Source organism: Sciurus carolinensis, chromosome 5 (assembly GCF_902686445.1).
Source record: "Sciurus carolinensis chromosome 5, mSciCar1.2, whole genome shotgun sequence".
Classification (NCBI taxonomy): Eukaryota; Metazoa; Chordata; class Mammalia; order Rodentia; family Sciuridae; genus Sciurus; species Sciurus carolinensis.
The window spans coordinates 84,256,026-84,277,765 of NC_062217.1; the positions used below are offsets into that span (position 1 = coordinate 84,256,026).

The 21,740-nt window shown below is 36.5% G+C and overlaps 1 pseudogene; it reads left to right on the plus strand.

The window, feature by feature from the left end:
* Window positions 1–17,794: 17,794 nt before the first annotated feature.
* LOC124985629 (nucleophosmin-like) lies at window positions 17,795–18,329 on the plus strand (annotated as a pseudogene).
* Window positions 18,330–21,740: the final 3,411 nt, after the last annotated feature.

A 21,740-nucleotide genomic window follows, 5' to 3' on the forward strand; every position in this document is an offset into this window, starting at 1 on the left:
TCAGGCATGTCCTTCAGGAGGATTCCGAAAAAAGGTGTTGTTCTCATAGGGATGACAGCTCAATGCATCTTATTGCTCCTGCGGACCTGCCAGTGAGACAAGATGTAGAGGCAGAAGACAGTGGTAGAAATGATCCTGACCTTGAGTAGCCTAGAGTATGTTTGTGTCTAAATTTTGTTTGTTTATGAGTTTTTCCTGTTGAACCACGGGGGTTTTTTTTGTTTTGTTTTGTTTTTGTTTTTGTCTTTTTTGAACCAAGGGGAATTAACCCAAGGGGCATTTAACCACTGAACCACATGCCCAGCCCTTTTATTTTCTATTTTTTATTTTGTAACTTATTGAGTTACCTAGAGCCTCACTAAGTTGCTGAGGCTGGCTTTGAACTTGTGATCCTCCTGCTTCAAACTTCTGAGCTGTTGGGTGCCCCTCTGTGTGCCCAGCTGTTTGTCTAAATTTGAATAAATAAATATAAAAAGTAAAACCAACAAAAAAAAATCAATGTTTAAAGAAAAAATTTTATAGAAAAAGAATAAGAAGAGTGGATCCCAATAGAGAGACAGAGAGAGAGGGAGGGCTTAAAATGGTTAGGAGCCTTGCCCCATACCCCTGGCCATTTTTTATCAAAGAACAAGAATATTAACCCACCCAGAATAAAGTCAAAAAGAAGAAAGTGACAAAGCTTAAGCATCTTCCTAAAATCTGCTTTATCCAAGCTCATTTCCTACCATTACCTAATGATAGAGCTGTGCCTTGACCAAGTCAAAGTCTTAGTTTTCCTCTGAATATCATTTTTCTTTGATTATACTCTTCCCTGGGGCTGAAATGCCCTTCTTTTTCCTCCGTAACTAACCATACTACATCATATGCAAAATTTGGTGTTAGCAAATATTTCTGTCACAAACAAACCCATACACAAGGAATTCCTTCCTTTACCCTAAATTCTTCATGTTCATACATTGCCTAGTTTTACCATTTTCCTTCGGACGAACCTCCTTATCTTCCCAATCGTACTGTAGGTATTTTGAATGCAAGAACTCTGTATTCTCCTGACTATAGGCCAAGAATCTGGAGAAAGTACTTCTGCACACTCATAGGATGACTTGAATGAGTTGCTACCAGGGTGCTGTTCCTGCCATGAGCATCCTCATAGCTGAACTCCTTATTTCACACTTCATGGTTTCCATTGCTTTCAGGAGAGTTAAAATGTCTTCAAATATTTTTTAAAAGAACTTTACGCTTTTAGAATGGCTCAGGTTCGTGTACTCCTAATTTTCTTTCCTTATTCCACTTCAGACCCATCACTAAGTGACACACAGAAAAAAGGAAGAGGAGCGGAACACAGAGGGAAAAAAATAGGGTAGGGATGGGGGAAGACAAGAGGAGAAGGAAAGTAAAAGAGAGAATGAGTAAAAGAAAGAGAGAGAAAAAGAGAGAAAGAGAGAGAAAGAAAAAGAGAGAGGAAGAGAGGAAAGAAGGAAGGAAGGAAGGAGGGAAGAGAGGGAAGGAGGGAGGGAGGAAGAAAGGTTGACTTTTTCTTGGATAAAATAGCAGTGGTTTGATGAGCAACCTAAGGCATCCCCAGCAATATCAATTACTTGTGGATCCAAGACCAAAGAGCAAGGGCGGATTAGTTACACCCACCAACCTGTAGCACACATACAAACCTCACAAACAGATGGAAAAATGATTTGCTGTTCATATAACAGTGAGCTGTACTATGCCAGTGCAAGACTTGTTCCAAAACTGATGTTTTTCTTTGGTCTTCCTGCCAAAAAAGTGGGGAAGCACAAGACAAGCCTCTTTGCCAGTGCCAGCTGAAGTTCAGCCCTGACCAACAGCAGCCAAGGACACACATGGCTCCTATCCTGGAGTGCTCAGCTGTGAGGTGTGGCGAGCTTGGTGTGCTGAGCCGGTCTTCCAACTCCAGCACTCTGCCAGGTGAGGGAGTCAACAGTGTCAATCAACCTACAGATTTTCTTGCCTTATCTCCAGCTACTTTCCATGTTCTCAGCATCAGGATTTGTATTGCTTTTGCTCTGACTTCATGCTAAATTTGAGTGTCAGTGTGGCGATGGGTCCAAAGTGAACCTCTTGAGTCACATATTTCATCTTCCTCTATTCAGGACAGAATTTACTTGAGTGTAGAATTCCCCCTGGCAACCTGAATTCAATTTCTGTGCCTCTCACACAAATTGTAAAGGAAAATATCTGGGAAGTCTGGAATTGTTCAGAAACTCTCTCCTGAAAAAGAACATTTTCTTCTTTACCATCTTTCAGGAGACTATCTACCTTCTTACTGTTGGGAAAGGCATTGTTTCCTGTGTATTTAGAAATGGTTCCAAGTGACATTGGACATTGGTCATTATGACAGGTTGGAAGGTATACATCTTAGTTCCTTTGATTTCCTAAGATCTCTATATTTAATTCAAGATGGATTAAAATTTCTAAATAAAGCTTATGTCTTACATGTCCACATGTTCATGCTCCCTCCCACCTGCCAGGACTATTGTTTAAAAAAAATGCTATAAACTTGGTGGCTTAAAACAACAAAATGTATTCTCTCACAGTTCTAAGGTGGAATCTTAAATCAAGGTATCAGGATGGCCATAGGTCCTCTGTAGGCTTTAGGGAGAACATCCAATCTCTGCCTCCATCTTCAAATGGATTTCTCCCGTGTGCCCCAGTTGTCTCCTTTTCTGTCTCTTGTGAGGACATTTACCATTGGTTTCAGGTCCCACCCAAATTTGGTATGATCGCATTTTAGAATCTTTACCTTCCTTAATTCTGTAGAAGATCTTTGTTATGGCTTGGATCTGGAATGGTCCCCAAAGGTTCAGGTTTTGATGGCTTGACTACCAGTGCAGCAATGTTCAGAGGTAAGGTTTTTGAGAAGGTGATTGGATCATAGTCATTCTAATGTCATCAGTGAATTGATCTATTGATGGATTGAGAATTTGATGGCATTATTGGGAGGTGGTGGAAATTGTAGGAGGGGGAACCTTGTTGGAAGAAGTAGGTCCCTCGGCCCTGGGAGGGTGTTTCTTGTCCCTGGACACTTCTTCCCTCTTTCTCTGCTTCCAGGGGTCACAAGGTCAGCAACTTTGTTCCACCACGGCTTTCTACTGCCATGATGCAAGGCCCAGAAACAATGGAGCTAGCCAACCATGGACAGAAACCTCTGAAACTGTGAGTCAAATAAATCCTCCTTTTCATCATGTTTCCAGGGTCTTTTGTCATAGAGGTAGAAAGCTGACTAACACATCCTTTTACTAAATACAGTCATTCAGAGGTGTTAGGGGGACATTTTTTGGGACACTTGCCAAACTACTACAAGTTCATACTGTCATTTAACCATGGGGAAATCACAAAGTTAAAAAGACAAAAAATTTATTTTAAAATAATATTATATAAAATTTTAAATATCAAGAAAATATCATAACAGATGCTGTATATCTATGTAACCACAATTCAGAATAAAGGAATGCCAGCATTTTCTCGGTTTATTTTCTGCATTTTATTTACTCTTGTAAAAATTAAGATCATATAACAGATTAAACTGGAGATGCTGATTTATCTTAATATTGTCTTCAAGATTTCTAACACTTCCCTGGACATCTGTGGATAAAGAATTAAAGTGTCAGACCAATGTACCTCTACCTTTTAGATATAATCTTGTTTTAAAGTCACTAAATGAAAGTGTGTACAAATAAATAAAATTCAACAAATAAGTGTAAAACAATAAGAATCAAAGAAGAGTGGAGATTGGGAGGATATGGAAAGAGTAGAAAGAATTTCACCAGAAATGCTAGGTTAAAGAAAATCACTGCCATTAAGAACCAAAATTGATTTTAAGCTTTCTGGCAGCAAAAACAAAAAAGGATATGTTACATCATTTGAGTTATCTTATAAATGATAGCCTATTAGTTTTCAAAAATATAAACTTTTCTTGGGATATGAAGGCTCAATAAATATGTCTTCATTAAATAAGAAGAAAGTTCTTGTGTGACCTTAAAATCAGCTGTTCCTTAAAACAACAATGAAAATTTCTTCATGCTCATTTCTTATCCTGGCCTTCAAAAACAGGCAAGAATTCTTCAATGGTAATTCTGTAAAGGTTTTTCTATGGACATCCAAGGGGATATACATTTCAAGTAAGTGACTCTCTGATACCCTCATGGGCATAGAGATAGAGATTTTGGAATCTGAAAGAATGAATGCCTAACTTTTCAAATTCTTTTCTCTTTGAATATTCACTGCCATAGTGGAGTTTTTAGCAGAAAGAAGAAAAGTTAAGTGATGGAAATGTTAAGTGTTTTGTGTTATTCTTCAAAACGTTCCAAAGCTTGAGATGCCAGAGGTAGAGATGACAAACTGATGGTAATCAAAAGGACTGGGTTATTTTTCAACCAAGTTTCACAGATGATACAGCAAAAGCTCCCAAAGACTGACTCCATACTTTCCCTAAGAACTACATTGTAGCTGCTGAATTGTACCAGCAGGTCACCTCTTGGGACCCTCAAGACTGGGTACTGGAGATATCCAATGAGTGTAAGTTGATAGAGGCTCTTGGAGCTGGAAGTTACTAATAATTCTTTTTTACTGAAATTTACTTGGGCTTTTTGAAGATAATTGCTTGTAGACAAATCCACTGGGCTAATAGAACTGTGCATTCCATCATCCCCACACCCCCATATTTGTTAAAAATGTTATTTAGTATTATTACACATTTAGAAAATGCCAAAAAGATTCTGCCAATACCAACTATTTTGGTTTGGTCAGTAATTTATATTTCATGTTTCTGTTGACAAGTATTGATTAATATAATCAACTATATAATATTATATAATTGTAATAATTACAATTCTTTGTAATTATTCATAAAAATCTAACAAAAGAGGAGAGTGTTATTTTTTAAATTATTTTTGAAGTTTACTTATTCATTCAGTCAACGAAGGTTGTTTTCATATCTAATATGGGTCAGGACCACAAGGATACAAAGATGGAAAAGATACAGTGTCTCCCCTCAGGAAGTTTTTAGATGATAAAAATATCATACCAAAACTACTTGGAGAGCAGGGGATATAGCTCAGTGGTAGAGCACTTGCCTACCATGTTAAGGCTAAGGGTTCAATTCCCAGTACCACACCTAAATAAAAAAAAAAAAAAAAAAAAAAAAAAAACCTTGAGAAAGATACTGTACCAACCTAAGAGTACCTTATCTAATCTGAGACCAGGGATAATTGTTCAGAGAAAGTATCCTTGTGGAGATGATTCCCTAGGCTGGAAAAAGAGAGCAGAATCAAAGTAAAACTAAGGTTATAAAAAAAAAAAAAACTTGATTGATTAGGAGAATTATAAGTAGTCTTCACAAGAATTCACAATCAAGAGATAGCTATACCTATTTTAGAGTAGAATATGCACCATTTCTGTGTGTATATTCATTTCAAGACCCAAACACACTCTTTACTTTTAGATTGTTCTACATTAGTGATGTTTTATGGTAAATGACAGGAAAAAGCAAAACACAAAAACAAAAACAAAAATATCTCTCTGATATACATCCCAAAAATATTTTTTCACAGATAAAGTCTTAATAATCACACATTGACAATAAAAAGTTACAGTGTAGTGGTACACACTTGTAATCTCATGACTCAGGAGGCTGAGGCAAGAGGATCGCAAGCTGAAGTCAAGCCTCAGCAACTTAGTGAGACCCCATCTCAAATTAAAGTAAATATATAAAAGGCTGGAGATGTAACTCAGTGGTAAAGCACTCCTGAGTTCAATCCCCAATACCAAAATAAATGAATACACACATAAATAGATAAATTCATATAAATAAAAGATTAGATTAAAAAGTTACAAAATGAATTAGGAAAAAACTCCAGAACGGTGAAAGCTTATAGAAACAATATAAGGTTGAATCAGTTTAACATAGACACCCTGTATCAGAATTACAAGGTAAAAATAACAAAGTGAATTTAAGGATATAAAAGTATGACAAGAGGGAGCTCAAAGATGGCAGATTAGTGTGAGACCACATTTCTCTTAGCTCGGCTGGCCACTCCAAACTCAAACAGCAGGAATACCACATCTCTCCGAGGCTTAGAGTGAAAAACCTGAGACTGGAGGGGCAGTCTGCCCTAGCTGAACCAGAGACTGTTTGACTCCTTAATCGCATATAATAAAAACCTCTCCACCAGAGTATCAGTCTGTCCCCAAGAGCCAAACCATCATGGGACTGCAGCATGGCAGAGCCTAGGGAAACTGAAACCCAGATTCCTGAGTTTTCAACAAGGTTTGCTTGGGCCTGTCTGATCCTAGCATGCCTGTGGAAAGTCAGAAACTGGGAGCCTTTGGTCTGGGGGAACACAGGTTAGAGAGGCTGGAGAGAGCCAGATTCTCCCCAGTTCTGTGAGTCAGGAGGCTTGCAGGGGCTGATGGGGCTGGCTACAGCAGGTCAAATTTGTAAGAGGGCATTTTGCTCTCAGCTCACCCAGTCAGCTGGTCCAGTATCCCAGTGGTTTCCAGGTCCATTCAGCCTAGTACTTGCAGGGTCCTGGCACCAACATGGTCCCTGACTTTCCCTTCTCTGGAACCCACTGGTGCCCAGGTCCTGCCAGGTCTGGCTCCAGTCTGGCATCCACCAGGGCACTTGTACTCCCCATTCCCCAGTCTCTTAACCTCTCACTAGCCCCCAACCCAGTCCATGACTCTCAGTTTTGTAGCTGGCCCTAGGGTCCTGGTATCAGGCTTTGATCCACCTGGCACAGAAGAACTGGCCCTTCAATGTGGCTGGACCTCAACTCACCCCATATAGCTGCCAGACCTGCCTGGTCCAGCACGCCACTTTGCAACAGGTAAGCAGGTCCTGGCACCTGGCCCTCAGGACCAACTGGGAGAGAAATGCCTGATCAGGAATTTGGAAGGGTGGGAGCAGGAGAGATTGAGTTTGGAAACTCAGTCAGAGACCAGGATTCATGGAGTCCACAGGCAACATAGTGGGCTAAGAACAGACTCTTGCACCACATGGGTAGAACCAAAAGGAGATTCCTGGGGTACAGCCTTCCAATGGGAAGGTGTGAAGACTTAAATTTCCAGACCAATTGGCATTCAGTGAAGAGCCTGGAGCATATCTAAGCTTACACCGCTCCTCCAGAGTTTCACCTCCAGGATTAACCCTCTTACCCTAACAAACCCACCAACCCTGAGGCTGGGGCAAGCATCAGATACAGACAACCCTACCTAACTGCTGAGAAGGGAAGCTGAGAAACTTCTGAACTCCAAAGAAACAATTTTTCATTGAGATTTTTTTCCTTTTCTTTTTTCTCCCACATTTCTACCATTTTTGAAACCAATTATTTTTCATGCATCAATTTATTGAGGACTAGGGTGTCTTAACAGTATATTTCCGTTGTTTTGTATTCTTTTATTTATATTTTTTCTTTCTATCTTAGGTTTTATAAAAAAATCTTTTTGTCTTATTTATCTTTTCCCTTTGATTTTCTCTCTTTTCTCCTGCTAACAGCCTACCTCTATTATTCCCACTTTCACTTTTCCTATAATTTGTTACTTCTATATTCTTTCCTCCTTCCTCATAAACATCGCATCCTACACCACTTCTGTTCTCTCTTTGTCCACCATTTAAAATTGTAAATCCTTTTGCAAATTTACTGTTTTTATTGTAGGCAATAACTAAACACATCATTTTTGTTTTTTGTGACAAAACTGTAGATGTCATAGTAGGAAATATTTGGTCTAAGGCTGTATATTGTTTGCACTGGTGACTATTATTATTTGTTATTTGTATGTCTTCCCCTTAAAGGCAAGGTACTGGAAACCTTCATGGACACTATAAATCTACAGGATAGAAATTGTACTACTTCAGAATCACACTGCTAGATGAGTAGACACACAAATAACGTGAAAAACAAGGGAAGAAATCACCCCAAACAAACCAAGACATACCAATAATAGAGTACATTTCCACCACAGTGGAAGAAATGTCAGAGAAGAAATATAGAGTATACATAATTAAGCTGAACTGTGAGGTAAAGGACAAGATAAGGAGTGAAATCAGAGACAAAATTTAGGAGGTGAAAGATCTCTTCAATAAACAGATAGAAATTCTGAACAGGAATCAAGCAGAAATGCTCAAAATGAAGGAATCAATAAATCAAATTAAAAATTAAATGTAAAGCATCACCAACAGACTGGACCACTGGGAAGACAGAATCTCTAGCAATGAAGACAAAATATATAATCTTGAAAATAAAGTTGACCATGGAGAAATGTTAAGAGACCACAAACAGAACTTCCAGAAATATGAGATAACATGAAAAGACCAAATTTAAGATTTATCAGAATAGATGATGGAAATACACAATCTTTTCAATAAAATGATACCAGAAAAATCTCCCAAACCTAAAGAATGAAATGGAAAAAGGAGACTTAAAGGACCCCAAATGTACAAAATTATAACAGACCTACACCAAGGCACATTATTATGAAAAAAAACCTGCATACACAACATAATGGGGAAAAGCTTCTTCACAGAAAAGAATATGAAGAGAAAGCCTACAGAATGGGAGAAAATCTTTGTCACCCACCCCTAAGAAAGAGCATTAATCTCCAGGATATACAAATAACTCAAAAAACTTAACACCAAAAAAAAAAAAAAAAAAAACCACAAAAAACAAAAATAAAACAAAACAAAACAAAATTAGCAAACAGGCTAAGGAACTAAACAAACACTTCCCAGAAGAAATATGATTGATTAACAAATGTATGAAAATATGTTTAACAAGTATATGAAAAAATGTTCAACATCTCTAGCAATTAGATAAAAAATTACACTGAGATTCCATCTCACTCCAGTCACAATGGCAATTATCAAGAATACAAGCAGCAATAAGGATTGGTTAGAAAGTGGGGAAACAGGTATACTCATGCATTGCTGGTGGGACTGCAAATTGGTGTAACCCCTATGGAAAGCAGTATGAAGATTCTTCAGAAAACTTGGAGTGGAACCACCATTTGACCTGGTTATCCCACTCCTGGGTTTATACCCCAAAGACTTAAAATCAGCACACTACAGTGATGCAGTCACATCAATGTTCATAGCATCTCAATTCATAATAGCTAAACTATGGCACCCAAATAGGTGCCCTTCAACTGATAAATGGATAAAGAAAATGTTGCATTATACACAATGTAATATTACTCAACTATAAAGAAGAATGAAATTATGGCATTTGCCAGTAAATGGATGGAGTTAGAGAATATCATGCTAAGTGAAATAAGCCAATCCCCCAAAACCAAAGACTGAATGTTTTCTCTGATATGCTAATTCACAATGGGAGGCAGCTATGGAAAAATAGAAGTACTTTGAACAAAGTGTGTACAAAGGAAAGTGAAGGGAAGGGAGGGACAATAGGAATAGGAAAGATAGTAGAATGAATCAAACCTAACTATCCTATGCGCATTTATGATTACACAACCAATGTAATTCTACATCATGTACAACTAGAAGGATGAGAAGTCATACTCCATATATGTATAATATATCAAAATACATTCTACTATCATGTATAACTAATTAGAACAAATTTTTTAAAGTATTATAAGAAAAATAAAAAGGAATTAGATGATATTAAAATAATCAGATGCTAACTATATATTATAATAGTAAAGTTAGCAGAAAAAATATACCACAATAGAAATTAGAAATCAAATTTTCCATCTCTAATCAACAGATTAGATGGGGCTGAAGGGAGAAATGGATAACTGAAATTGCCTTTGAAAAAGCTCCCCAAAATGCAACCCAAAAGGTGTAAAATGTAAGATAGACATTTATAGACAAGGAAGACAAAGTGAACATATTTTGTATATACCTAATAAGGGCTCCAGAATGAAATAATAGAAAATGGAAAATGAAATATTCACAGAGCTCTCAGCAGTAATTTTAAAGACCGTAAAAAATAACAATACCAAAAAGAGAAAAAAATTAACTACCAAAATCTAATGGTATGATTGGATAAACTGTATTTTAAGAAAATAGACAAAATAAAAAGGATAACAGGGGAAAACAGTTTAGCACTAAAAGATTAGTACACAAAGGGGACGAAAGCTATATATCTGTATTTCTTAAAGGAAGAAATCAAGTCCCAAAGTAAGTTTTAAATAAAAATAGCAATACTGCATAGTTAAAAAGTTAAACAGATGTAATTAACTAATGGATGTACATGATTAAGATTTTGTATGATTTTGGTTTTTTAGTCTTTTTTAAATGAAATTTTAAACTCTAGACAAAAATAGCATGTAACTAAAAAGAGATATAATTTAAGGTATTATAAATTATGTGGTGTGGAATTTATCCATATATTTTGTTCACTATACATACTAAAACTGCTAACATCTAACAGTTTGAATAAAGTGTAAATAGATGAGAGATAGGTAAAAGAAGAGAGTGTAAAAATAAATAAATGTAATAGGAAAAATATAACATAAGCAGGTCAAACTGGAAGCTCAAAATTAAGATAGTAAAAATTAATCCAAATATGAAAGGAATCATAAAAAAATGAAAAAGATTAAATTCTCCAGGAAAGAAATAAATATGGACAGATCAAACACAAAATAATCATTATATGATTGAGACAATAAAATATTGATAATTTAAAATTTTGAAGTTACAGAATGGATGTTTATATCAGAAAATACTAATCTAAGGAAAACACATCTAAATTAACATCAATTACAAACTCTTTCAAACAAAAAAGTAACAATCCGAAATGAAAAAGATTACTTCCTTATGAGAGAAAATCAATTATTCACCAGAAGCTATATAATTCTACGCTTAAATGCAACAAATAATTTAGCTAAAAATGTGTGAAACAAAAATTGATAAAACTTTAAAATTAAAATAGCAAACACACAATCATAGTGAAAAATTTAATGCAACTCAGTAAGTACTAAATCAACAGACAACATAAAAAAACAGAACATCTGACTAGGATAAATAAATAACTTCTAATGGAAAATTAAGCAAGCATCCAACACAATAAAAATACATAATTTTTCAAGGATATTTGTTTTATTTTTAAAATTTGACTTTGTAGGAATCTTTATAGAGACTCAATACACGATGAATAATCAGTATCTTAGAGATCATATTCTCTTCCGAAAAAGCAAGGAGTTATAAATCTATCAACACAGCTTATGAAACAATCATACATTTAGGAATTTCAAACTTCATTTTAAGATGGATAATAACAAGAAAAAAATGTTAAGTGTGAAAATTTGAGGGATAATATAAATATCACATATCAAAACATTTTAAATATTATATATAAGTCAGTTGTTTGTTTGTTTGAGGAAATACATAGATGTGCATACGTACTTCAGAAAGAATACCTACTGGGAGAACAAGGCAGATGGAGCGAAGCAGTACTTCAAAGGTTCTGGTGACATGCTGTTGCCCCAGCTGAGAATCACATACTTGGTTCTCACTTTCTTCTGTAGCACACAATCACTCATATACATATTCTTTTGTATTCATGAAATATCACATCATTAAAAACAAATTTTAAAAAGTAGCAAGAACACAATTGCATTTTATGACATTTTGGAACAGAATGTTCTTTTATCAAAACTCTCCACCCTACAGCTGGACTCTCAGAGTAATACACCATAGCAGTTTTGAAATATTTGTTTTTGTCAGGGACTCAAAGACAGATAATAGATCAGAAAGCATTAAATTGCTGCACGTCCTGTGGTCTATTCTTTTGAAGCAATATCTTTTCACTCTATTCTTCCTCTTTATCATCTAGGCCACACCAACCAGGTTTGACTTTCGCACTCCTGCCTAACAAGTGATCTCACTTTTGCAAGTGGAAGGTGTATGCAAGGTTTTGAATTCACTGGTATACAGGGAAAAATCAGAACTTACATTCATTTATGGATTGGTAGTTTTCATCAAATTAATGATTTTATTATTAATATTAAGTAAATTTATTTTTGTGTGTTGTTCATGTGCAAATTCATAAGTCTACATAAAGTAAAAATGTTTGTGGGAACATGTTTTACCAGTTTATGTGGGATCAACTACTAGAGGATAAAGCATAACTCATGTTTGGGTCAGATTGCCCTGGAAACTGGAATTGAGACAGTAATTTGCATGTGTATAGGGTATGTATTAGGAAGTGCTATTAGATTAAATGCTACTACAATTCTTGGCAAAATTACAATCAGTATACACAAAACCCTCCCATTTGGGACCTATCTGACATCTTCAGTTTCATCTCTCATTACAAGGCCTTCTTCAGCATCCTCTAAGAATCACAAAGAGTGGAAACATCAGCCCTTGATACATCCTCATGGTTAGCTCACATTGCTTCTTCCCTGGCAACCCATTTTGCTGATCATTGACCTTTTCTTCCTCTATAAAACCCAATAATTCATCTTTCCTGGATAAACTAAAATTTTTTTCTGTAGATAAACTCTCTAAGACTTCTGAGAGGACAATTGAATTGTCTTCTATGCACCCAAAGTTTTTGGTTCATACTTAAGGTATAGTACCCACAAAGTTGTACTGTGATTCTTCAGTTTACTGTATCTGTTCTTCCAAGTTGGCTGCAGGACTCTTTAGGAAAATGGCTATGATTTATTTATTTTTCTATCTATACTGCTTAACAAAGGATCCGGAATTTGCAGTATTCAATAACAATGTATTGATTCAAACAATGAAAGACTGTTCAAAGAAAAAGAAAGCTAAAAACTGGTCAGAGTCCAATGTCTAGGCTATGGGTTGGGTTAGTTATTTCTGAAATTTTTATGTTAATAAAACTGTATACTGGTTTGGTGTAAACTGTCAAACCAATGGGCACTGGCAGCAAATATATGTGAGGTTGGAAAGGAGGACAAGGTATTCTCAATTGGAAAGACATTAGACTTGAATCTAAAGTAGTTGATTTTAGATCCATCCTTTAAGATACAGCTTTGGCCAAGTATTTTGGTTTATTTTTATCTCATTATTTCATTCATAAAATGAACATGTTTGACAAGATCTTATTTGCAATCCCTTCTAACTCTGAACTCTGTAGTTCTAACTTCCTTCTTCAGTACTTGGCTCATATCTCTTTAGAACTCCTTGAAACTGAATTTACTCATTTATTCATGTCACCTAGGAATTTTTAGGAAACTCACTCATTATTTTATACCATTAGAACAATTCTACCTTCAACATTTAGTCTAATAACTAAATGGCAAATTCGGCTCTATTTCTTAATTTTCATACTTGAGAACTTTACTTCCACTCTGTGCTATTTCTACACCATTCTGGAAAAAAATCTCAGCTTCTGGTATTTTTAACTTTTATTTTACCACAAAGATCGTCACACATCTCTGAATCTCTTATTCATTTCATGTTGTAGTGTTCCCCAAAAAAAGAATTTTTAACCATAATTGCTATGTAAATGAAGTCCAGGATATTATATTTCTAACTGTAGTTATATTAATTACAAGGAATAGGGTAATTGATTTTATTTCTTTCAAAATAACAGAATGTATTCTGTGCACATAATGAAAATGTAATCCTAAATTAAAGTATTGAACTAATAAACGTAAAATTGAGAATGCACCTTTAAAAACTTATTAAAATCAAATAAGAGAATGAAATCAGCAAAAATTGACAGAGTAAAATATTTTGAAAAACTTCCATAAAGCCAAGAAAACATTGGCAAAAATTAACAGAATCAACTTTGCAGAACTTTGAAAATTAGACTAGCAGCAATTCATGGAAATGTGTATTCAAGAAAAATTGATGTGTCTCACTATGAATATCAAACTTTTTGGCATTTAACTTGCCAGATTTCTTTCTTTCTTTTTTTTTTTTTTTTTTTTTTTTTTTCCTCTAGCTCCATGGTAGTCTTGCAAACAAAAAGTTTGAATTCACACTGAAAACCAGTAACCTAGCAACTACAGCAGGGGAAAAATGAGATTGTAACTTCTTCAAAGTTTAATGTCCAGAGAATTGTCATAATTTGAATTATCTGGGGATTCTCAATAATATCTTACTCACAAAGTGTTCTTTATTTAACCTGGGGCAACCACTCCTGCTGGGGTATTTGTTGAAAACAACCAGAAGCAATTGGTTTAGATTGTGGTTGTCTGAGGCAGTAGATAATGGTTGTGGCAAACAGTAGATTAAACAGAAAACTTTAAAATCCAAGCTGAGGAGTGTGATTCCAGAGGGTACTTTGAAATGTACTCAGAAAACACCAGTAGTAAAGAAGACTGCATGCATGTATACAACTGTGTGCATGTTCAGTTAAGACCTGAGGAGGTCTGAAGCTCTCATCTCTGGCTAATCTCAAGGATATGCATAAGTAACAAGTGAAGTGTAAAATATAATTGTAAAACTGCATGGCTGACTATTGAAGATTTGCTCTGATACAGACGAAAGACAAACACATAGAAATTTATTCATTTCAGGCATTAAAGAATAGATATATTCAACCACTAACTGACTACTAAGCTAACTGGGCATAGAATGTAGAGCTCATACACAAGAAAGACAGACTTTACACAATTAATTTTGAATAATCATGAAACAAGGAACAAGAACAAATAGCACTAATAGTGAACAATAGAGAGAGAGGAGAATCTAAAACAGTGGTAATGACTATATCATTTTGTTTTATTCCACCCTATTTGAGATTAGCTTTATTTTATTAATCTCTTTGTAAAGTCAATCTTTGTTTTTTTTTTCCCCCTTCCCAGCATTGTTACTTCTAAAAGAAAGAAAGAAAATAACCTTTGAATGGCTGAAATAGTAACTACTAGAGTAAATTATTTCAGGAAAGGGAGACAAAGAGAAAAATATTGGTCCTTAGACCTCCTAATCAGTAATCTTTCTTTAGAATTTCATCACTCATAAAACTTGATAGTCTTCAAATAACATCAAAGTATGGGCCAAGAACTTGCTAATCCTATTCACTAATTTAAAAAATAATAATGTTTAACTTGCACAAAAATAATGTTTATCTAAAGAATTACAGGATATTCCCTAGACAAGGTGATCTGCAATCATAGGAATGTTCAGTCTGTAGATAAAAGAAAATGTTCCCTGAATGACTAAGATGGTTCTGGGGTAGCTAGATGTGCCTGGAAATGTAGTCTTCCTGTACATTAACCCACTACTCTCCTTTCCTCTACATAAAAATGTGTTTTTGTACTTATATTCTTTTTTTTAAGAAGTGGAAAAAAATATTTATTACAGAGAATGATACCTTTTATGTAAAAAAGAAGAATCATGTATAAATATATATACATAATTGCTTATACTTACCAATGAAAACAGTAGAAAATAAGCTCAAATTAATTAAAATAGGGAAGGACTGGAAGGAACATCCCTGGAAGCAAAGTTTCTTTCAATATACCTATATGATTTTGATGTTGGAAACATAAATGTTTTACATATTCAGGAATTATAATAGAGGAATATAATATAACTCTAAAAAACAAAAACTAAAATGAATCAATTTAATATACACATCAATTAAATATACATTTTAAATTATATATATATATACATATATATATATAAATGAAATAATTATTTCAAGTGACTTTATTTTTTCTTGTTTGCATTTTTATTTTTTGATGCTGGATGTTAAACCCAGAGGCAGTCAACCACTGAGCTATATCCCCATACTTTTTAAATATCGAGACCGGGTCCTTCTAAGTTGCTGAGGGTCTAAGTTGCCCAGACTGGCCTGGAATCTGCAACCCCTCTGCCTCAGTCTCCTGAGTCTCTGAGATTACAGGCATGTGTCACCATGCCTGGTTTCAAGTGACTTTAGACCAGACCACAAAAATGGAGGAATGTATTCTAAAGACAAATAAAACTGAAGAGAATTTTATACTTAATTTGGTAGTCTAATTGCTAGTCTTAATATTCATTTTATTATTTTAAAACCACTGGGAGATAAAGAATACAAAGTTGCAGTTAAGAGAGTAAGCCAGGCCTGTCTGAAATCCCAGCCACTCCAGAGGCTGAGGCAGGAGGATCATAAATTCAAAGGCAGCTTGGGAAATTTAGCAAGACTCTGTTTCAAAATTTAAAAAATTAAAAGGGCTGGGGATGTATCTAAGAGGTTCAGAGTCCCCGGGTTCAATTCCTAGGACCGGAAAAGAGGTGGGGCAGAGAGGAAGAATAAGTCATAAGTATTTAAGGAGGTAGATATGTTAATTAGGTTGATTTAATCATTCTACATGATATAGACATATAGTTGTGTACTATGTAATTTTATAATTTGTCAAGTAATTAATTATTTTTCTTTTTTGTGGTAATGGTGATTGAACTCAGGAGTGCTCTATCTCTGAGATGCATCCCCAGCCCTTTTTATTTTTTATTTTGAAGCAAGGTCTTGCTAAATTGCCACTTGCAATCCTCCTGTCTTTGCCTCCAGAGTCATTGGGATTACAGGCTTGCACCACTGCACTAAGTTTAATTAATCAATTTTTTTATTAAAATCTTTTTTATTTTTATAGACTGCATTTTGATTCATTGTACACAAATGGAGTACACCTTTTCATGTCGATGGTTGTACACAATGTAGATACAGTATTACTTAAATTCTTTAAAATAACACTAAGATAGGGTCTAGCCATTTTCCTGATTATCTAGCTCACAAATCCTGATTTCATTCCCAGCAATTCTCATCTCCTGAATACCAGCTGTCATGCAGTAAGAAATGAACTTTGGTAACAAGAGTTGCTAAGTTATTCTGAATGTCCAATTTGTGTGACAGGTGGATGTATTTGACTCCATAGAAATGTTATAGGTCAGGCTATATGGACAATGACTAAACAGACTCCATTTTACCCCGAGACTCCATGTTATGTAGGAAATGCTTCTCCCATGGGAACGTCCCACCTCTGTACCCATCAACAGTTGTTTAGCGTCTCTCGTGGGAACATCCCACATCATCACATCATCATGCTTAGTATGACATGTTGGGAAACACAAAATGGCAATTCTTGTATAATGAAAAATTGTTCTGTTTTTGATGTCAATTTTTCCTAAAAAAATGTACCATGTCAACAGTGATGTCAACAGTGATTGTCTAGATGTTAGTAACCATTCTTTAATTTGTACCGAAGAGAGGTCATTTTGACCCACTTTCCCTTTCTGCTAATGATTTAAAATCTCATGGTGTTAGTTTGTAATTTTAAATCATAGCAATAGACACTAATGATTGATGAACTGACATATAGTATAAAAACTCCTGCAACCCCATGGTCAGGACTGATTTTCCAATAGCCATTTTTGGGGCGTTGTGTGAGACAGTCTGCCGGCCAACTAATAAAGACTCTCAAATTTGAACTTCTCAGTGGTGATCGGTCTGTTCTTAAGTTGCGCCCCATAACATTTGTAATAAAAAATTACACGATATATAAAGAAACAACAAGGTATGGTCTGTAGACAGATGGTGAGAAAAAGTCAATATTTTCTCTGAGGAAACCCACGTATTGAATGTATTAGGAAGAATTTAAATCAACAATTTTAATGTGTTCAAAAAACTCAAGAAAGACATGTCTAAATAACTACATGAAAGCAAAAGAAACATTTTTGTATCATGAAATAAAGAAAATTAACAAGGAGAGAGAACTTATAGAAAAGGACTTATTAGAAATTTTATAAATGGCCCTGTAATGATTCTTTCCTGCAGTCTCTTTAGCTCATGGCCTATTTTCCATCCTGCCTTCTTCCCCACCAAAGTGCAAGACGGATATGGACATGAGCCCCCTGAGGGCCCAGAACTGTCTTTTTGGTTGTGCACTAAAGGCTAACAAAGATTATCACTTTAAGGTGGATAATGATGAAAATGAGCACCAGCTCTTGTTAAGAAGGGTCAGTTCAGGGGCTGGTGCAAAGGATGAATTGCACATTGTCGAAGCAGAGGCAATGAATTATGAAGTCAGTCCAATTAAAGTAATGCTGGCAACATTGAAAACGTCTGTACAGCCAACGGTTTCCCTTGGGGGCTTTGAAATGACACCACTCGTGGTCTTAAGGTTAAAGTGTGGTTCTGAGTCTGTGCATATTAGTGGGTAGCACTTAGTAACTGTGTAGGAAGATGCAGAGTCAGAAGATGAAGAGGAGGAGGATGTAAAACTCTAAGTGTATCTGGAAAGCCATCTGAACTTCCCCTGGAGGTGATAGCAAGGTTCCCCAGAAAAAAGTAAAACTTGCTGCTGCTGCTGCTGATGATGATGATGAAGATGATGATGATGAAGATGATGAGAAAATGAAGGAAAAGCTCTAGGAAAGAAATCTATACAAGATACACGTAATGGTTAATTTGAATTGTCAATTTGATTGGATTAAGAGATCCCAATAATTAAGAGGCTTCTGGCTGTGTCAGTGAGGACATGTCTAGGAATGATTGGAACATGGGATAGTGAACTGAAGTAGAGACCCTCCCTAAGTGTGGGCAGCACCATCCAATAGGATGGTGGCTTGGATGGAATAAAAGTTGGAAGAAGAAGAAAACGGATGCAGATACAAGCTCGACTCTTCTTGAACAGGTTCTTGATTGCCACTTCGATCATCTGAGGATATCAGATCCTTGCTCTTCAGTCTTTCAAAGCAGACTCTGCCAGTTATACGCCAGGGAGTTTCCAGAAGCCTTGGTTTCGGACTAGGGTAGCACTCTTAATCCCTCTTGTTCTGGGGCTTTCTCCTCTTGGACTGTGAAGCTACTGGTTCTTCCAGCTCTCCAGCCTGCAAATGGTCATTGTGAACTGTCCAGCTTCTGGTCGTGTAAGCCAATCTAATAAATCCCCCTTTTAAAATCATATTTCTTGTTGATTCTGTTCCTCTAGAGAACCCTGACTAATACAGAAATTGGTACCAGGAGTGGCTCTGAAGAAACAGAATTGTTGGTTTTGTGGGTTTTGGAGTTGGCTGTTTAAATTGGTTAGACCCAAAGTTACTGAAGTCTCTCCTACTGGTACTATGAAGAGCACTGATAATCCATGGTGTGAACTGTTTAAAGAAATCTGTAAAGAAGATGCATTCAATTCGCCACTTACAAAAAAACAAGGCATTTAGTGACTCTGTACATGATACCTTTGAACAGCTTTGGAAAACTAAGAAATATGATGATGTTGGTTGAGTGATTCTGGCTTCGCTGGACAAAGTAACAAAGGAGAATGATGAGCTCAGAAATTCAGTTTCTCAGCTGCAGATGCGCATAACTGATCTGAAAACTGAAGAAGACTCCTCTCTCTTGTAGCGATAGGGCTGAGGTTGCTGAAAAACAAACATAAACCCTCATCCTGCAATTGACTGAATTAAGAAAAAGTTTAACTCTCAGCCTCGGAAGGTGTCTGTGGTTAAAGCAAGTACACTGCTTGGAAAAGAATGGGATCCTGCAAGTTGGGATGGCGATGTAGGAGAGGAGTCTGAAGGGGCTGGGGATGTTGAACTCCCATATTCTGATGAGTTTATTTTGCCAGAAGTTGTTGAGTCCCCACCCTTAGCCACAACTAAGGCATCCCTACCCCACCCCTGTGGTATTGGCTTCTCCACCCTCCCTGGAGAGAACTAATTCTGCTTTGCTTATGGAAACAGTAAAAGCTTTCTGTGATTCAGTTATACAGCATGAAAATGTTGATACTACTCAGAACCCACCCTCACCACCCACTTTTGCCTCCAGGCCTATAACTACAACCAAATGTAAGCAGGTCCCTAGAGGTGAGGTATAGAGTGTGACCCACAAGGAGGTACACTACACTCTGAAGGAACTTCTTGAGTGTTCTAGTTCATGCAAGCTGAGGTCTGGGGAACATGTGTGGGAATGGATTTCAAGGGTGTGGGATAATGGTGGAAGGAACATAAACTTAGATCAGGCTGAATTTATTGATATTGGCCCTTTAAGCAGAGATTCTAGATTTAATGTAATAGCTTGCAGTGTTTAAAAAGGTATTGTTTGTTTGGCTGGTTGGATGAAGTGTGGGTCCAAAGATGGCCTACTATAAATGAGCTGAAAATTCCCGACATCCTTTGGCTTACTGTTGATGAGGGAATTCAGAGGCTCAGAGAGATTGGAATGCTGGAGTGGATCTGTCATGTACGACCTTCTCCTCCATGCTTGTCAGGGTTCAGAGATATGTGCTTCACCAAAACTATAAGAAACAAATGTGTAAGTGTTGCACCAGCATCCTTGAAGAGCGTGGTCATTGCTCTTCTTTGTATACCAGAACTTACTGTGGGAAGTGCGGTCTATCAATTGAAAGACTTAAATACCATGGGAATGATTGGATTTCTGGGAGGAAAAGGTCAAGCGGCAGCCCTCAATCACCAAAGACAGGGTGGTCATAGTTACCATAATGGATAGCAAAGGGGAAGAAATGGACACAATGTTCTGACTCGTGTAGATCTCCGGTGTTGGCTAATTAATCATGGTGTTCCTAGAAGCTAAATAGATAGGAAACCCACCAAGTTCTTACTCAACTTATATAAACAGAAAAATTCCAGGGCAAATGTACAAAATCTGCCCTAGATCACAAGAGCAGAGAATCACAGTCCCTCAACCACTTCCTGGATTTGAGTCAATTTACTGATCCAGAACCCCTTGAATGAAGTTGAGGCTAGGTCACCTTGAGGGAGGACCCTGGTATAGAACCAAAAATCTTTACTGTTATTCTTTCTCCCATCTTTTCCCAAAGGAATCTAAGGCCTATTACTAGGGTAGCTGTGCATTGGGGAAAAGGCAATTTTGGGGGACTATTAGACACAGACTCTGAAATGACATTTATTCATTGTGGCCCTCCAGTAAAAGTAAGGGCCTATGGAGGTCAGGTGATCAATGGAGTTTTGGCCAAGGTCCAACTTATAGTGGGTCCATTGGGCCCCCAAACTCATCCAGTGGTTATTTCCCGAGTCCTAGAATGTATAATTGGGATAGATACACTTAGCACTTGGCAAAACTCCCACACTGGTTCCCTAACCTGTGAAGTGAGATCTGTTGTGGTGGGAAAGGACAAATGGAAGCCTCTGGAATTGCCTATACTTAGGAAAATAGTGAATCAAAAGCAATACCACATTCCTGGAGAGATTGCAGAGATTAGAGACACCATCAAGGACTTGAAGGATGCAGACAGGGATGGTGATTCCCAAAACATACCCATTTAACTCTCCTATTTGGCCTGTGCAGAAGACATCTGGGTCTTGGAGAATGACAGTTGATTATTGTAAGCTTAATCAGGTGGTGATTCAATTGCAGCTGCTGTACCAGATGTGGTTTCTTTTTTTTTTTTTTTTTTTTTTTTTTTTTGCCTTGAAAAGATTAATACATCTCCTGGTACCTGCTATGTGACTACTGATTTGCTAAATGCATTTTTCTCCATCCTGATACATGAGGACCACTAGAAACAATAGCCTTTCAGCTGGCATGGTCAGCAATATATCTTCACTATCCTTCTGCAGGTTTATGTCAACTCTCCAGCACTGTGTCACAGCTTAGTTCACAGAGACGTGATCTTGAACATCTCTCTTCCACAAGGTATTAAACTGGTCCATTATATAGATGACATTATGTTGATTGGACCAACTGAGCAGAAGGTAGCAACCACTTTGAACTTGCTAGTAAGGCATTTGCTTATCAGAAGATGGAAAATAAATCCCACTAAAATTCAGGGACTTTAAACTTCAGTAAAGTTTCTAGGAGTCC